This window comes from Lactuca serriola, chromosome 5 (genome assembly GCF_051521515.1).
Source record: "Lactuca serriola cultivar US96UC23 chromosome 5, Lser_US96UC23_V15, whole genome shotgun sequence".
NCBI lineage: Eukaryota > Viridiplantae > Streptophyta > Magnoliopsida > Asterales > Asteraceae > Lactuca > Lactuca serriola.
The window spans coordinates 339079632-339083626 of record NC_136412.1 but is presented as its reverse complement, the minus strand read 5'-3'; positions in this window follow the sequence as shown (position 1 = coordinate 339083626).

Sequence of the window (3995 nt, the reverse complement as noted above, 5' to 3'; positions counted from 1 at the left end):
TAAACCTCTTTTCTTGAACATATTTCCTTGGTTTCGAAAGAGGGTTTTGTTTGGGTGATTTTGAGGTTGTGAAGTTGTCTAGAGAAGGTTAGAATCAAGGCAAACAAGATGTAATCCACAGAAACACATAAATGTATTGATTTCCTATTTTATTAATCCTTTAAGTTTTAATGGAAAATGTTCAATTTGGGTTATAAACTCGAAATAGCTTATGTATAACTTGATCATGATGTTATTATCAGTGTTTAGAAGATAATTACAAGCCTTATGTTGAGATTTCATGGTTGAATTCATTTATTGATTATTAGGGTTTCAAATCCTAATTAGTAAAAGTGATAAAATAGTGAATTTAAGTATTTAAATTAATGAATTAATTCATATGTAAGCTTAATTAGTTTCTTGACAACAAATTGTCAAGTTGGTATTTTGGGACAAAAAAATGATTTTGGTGAATTGGAATGTTATAAAATTCTTAATCATTTAAGATGAGTTCTAAGGAAATCTACATATGTGAATATGTTCTTGGCAAAGAAGATTAATCAAGTGCCTCAATTGGAGATTGGGAGCCGAGGGTAGTAGTTAGTTTTCGCAAACTAACAATGTGAGTAACCTTATCTTTCTCTAGATTATTGTTATCTATATATGTGATAGTTATTGTGAATACTCAAAGTTGGGTATAATATATGGATTGTTATTTATTAATATTGTATGACTTGAGTATTTATGATAATTGAGAATGATAGTTTTCTAATGTTATACGAGTTATTACATAACATATTTGGAAATTATAGTATTTTAATATTGTTTAATGTGACTTGAGCATTTAGAGCATTTGTATGGAGCAATTGAGTTCAATGCAACACTTGGAACTCAATGGAGCACTTGGGGTTTATAGAGCATGTGAAAAAGGAACGGTTCATCTGAAAAAGGCATGGGTCTCCTGAAAAAGGAACAAATCAAGTGACAAAGTAACAATCTTCTAAAAGGGGGTATGAAGCACCTGGAAGTGGAATGGAGCATCCTGGTGCATGGATGCACCATATGTGATCAAGATGTGTTGTCGTATGCTTGGATGCTTCACTTAGAAGTCAAGGTGCGAGACTACTGAAACTTGATATGCTACCAAGTAACTTGATATGTGACCAAGTGACATGGTATGACACGAAGTGACTTAATATGCCACCAAGTGACGTGATATGCCATCAAGTGATAGGATATGCCACCAAGTGAAATGATATGCCATTCACGAGGTGGATGCGCCATTATGGAGAGGATGTGCCATCCCTTGATCAAGATGCACCATCCATATGCATGATGTGCCATCATGATGTAAGGATACGCCACCTGGTTCCTTGATATGCCAAGGTATCCCTTGATAAGTCGTATGCTATGAAGTCCCCTATGATGCTCAAGACTGTTCAAGGAAGCGTAGAAGTTGAAGAAGCTCAAGGATTATTGTTTAATGTGCCACCATGATGGTTGATTTGCCATGGTGATCTTGATGTACCACCCAATCTTGCATCATGATATGCCACTATGGATCATGATGCTCCATCTTGTGTATTTCCATAGCTCATGCAAGGATGAATGTTCCAGAAGATGCTACATGGAGTATTGTGATTGGTTAACACCATTCATGGGCCTATGGGCTAATAGGTTTGGCTCCTTAGGGTTTTAGGTATGAATACTTCAATATAAATAGGGATGCATGCTAAGTCATTTGAGTCGTGTCTTTTGTATCCTTAGTGAGTACGATGAATATTTGTTGGTTATACTTGTAATATCTGTTCGAGAACTCAGTGATAAAGAATACTCCCCTCTTTCCCGTAGACATAGGTCACCTTGACCAAACCATATAAATAGTGTATTTTTGTATGCTTTTAGTTTCATGTGTTATATTCATTACTTCCTAACAAGGGTCATCAGAACTTGGCAAGTTGCATCAGATTTGTTCTGAGTCTTGACAAGGATCTTCTGTTTTCCCTTATAAATACTAGTTAAGTAAACAAACGAGTATAATTGAGATGCATAGCAAAGTATTGCATTTTTAGTCTGTACACTCGAGATATGAAATTGAGTATTTAATAATGGTGTGTTAATGAGTGATTATGGTTAAGATGTATATTTGTATATAAATATAGTGGTCTTAGAGTGAGTATTACCGAGACACATAATAAAGTACTATTATATTAGCTAATGAGTTAGTATAATTGACATTTATAAAGATAGAAAGGGTGTGAATAAAAATAGATTAATATATATATATATATATATATATATATATATATATATACAAAGAAAGGATTGGGATACAGAGAGAGAGAGATGTAGAGATAGAATTAAAGATACACACAATGAGATATGTGGAGAGAGAAATAAAGATACACATAGAGAGAGAGAGAGTAATATAGAGAGATAGAGATACAAAAAGAGAATTGGAGATACATAGAAAAAGAGAAATAGAGATGCACAAAGAGAATTTGAGATGCAAAGAGAAAGAGGAAGAGAGAGAGAGAGAGAGAGAGAGAGAGAGAGAGAGAGATAGTATGAGTATATAGATTAAGATAGATAATAGAGAGAAAAAATGATAATTAGTATAGAAAATAAGTATAGAGAATAAATGAATAAAATAGAAAGACAATATATATACAGAAAAATATTAGAGAGAAAATGAGAATAAGTAAAGAGAAAGTAAAAAATGGGAATGATTTTCTTGTAAGAGTCTAATGTCAGCATGCGTAGTTGTAATTCCATTTCTATTATTATTAAAGAAAACGGTTGAGTTGTGAATCCTTATTTGATGAATAAGTCTTGAGAAACTATACATTTTATGATTGGTGTGTTTATGAGTTATGATTATTATATGTTTGAAATAGGGAATTACTCACTAAGATCTCTATAGCTTATCCTTTTGTTAACATGTGTTTTGCAGGTAACTTTATTTAAGAAGAAAAGATTGAATAAGAGAGATTGTGATACCCGACTCATTTCAGTGTATTAAATTTTCTTTGAGCTGATCCTGTTGATAACTACTTGTAAATAGTAGCAACACCAACTCCTACAACAATTTGTGTAAATAATCTAGTCGTGAGGGAGGCGGGGTAAACGTGAACTCAAGCTTTGAAAGCTTCTTGTAAAAGATCAAACAATAAGGTTAGGATTTAATATTCTACCCTATATATTATACCACAAAAATGAAGGTTAGTGGAGTACCTATTTCCTTGATGCATCTAACAGACTAATAGAGAGATTGGTAGCCAAAAACTACTACCATTTATTTGCTTATTATAACATCCTACATTCATTTCATTCCATTACAACTTTTTAATTTCAACTTTTTTCTTATTATGGTATTGTACTTTGAAAATATAACAAAAATTGTAACAATCTACTTTTTAATTTTTCTTTCATATTAGGGCCTAGTAGTTTTAAAAAATCTACCAAACTATTGTAGTGAAAAATGGAAATGAAATGAAAGTACATTACCATTTCATGTGAGCTAGTTCAAATTTTTACAAATTGAGGATACTGGAATAAGATGTAAAAAAATAGTCTTTTGAATTATTAAAAAAAAATATTGAAAAATTACTTACTGTAGTTCGAGTAAAAATAAATCAAATTGTACTATCATGGACGGAAAGAGCATGGATTTGCATCTTGCTACGAATATCCCACACCTAAAATTATTCATGTTTACAAAAAAGAAAAATTACATACATGAGTTTGTCCAACATGCAAAGTCAACATTGTACACCCAAGCTCAAGTAGAAGGGCACCTAATGTTGCATAGCAAGCCATGATTGCATGGCTTCTGACTGTATTTGTGTTCTTACTGTCAAGTCAGTGCAACTCTCCTCTTCCTCCGGTCTTCTTGCAATATGCTACAAGTTGCAACAAATTAAAATGGGTGTTGAAAGTTAAGATAAAAAAGATACAAAACTAGGGGTAAATGATAGTACAAAAATAGAATTTGTAGCAGGCGCATCGAGAAGTTG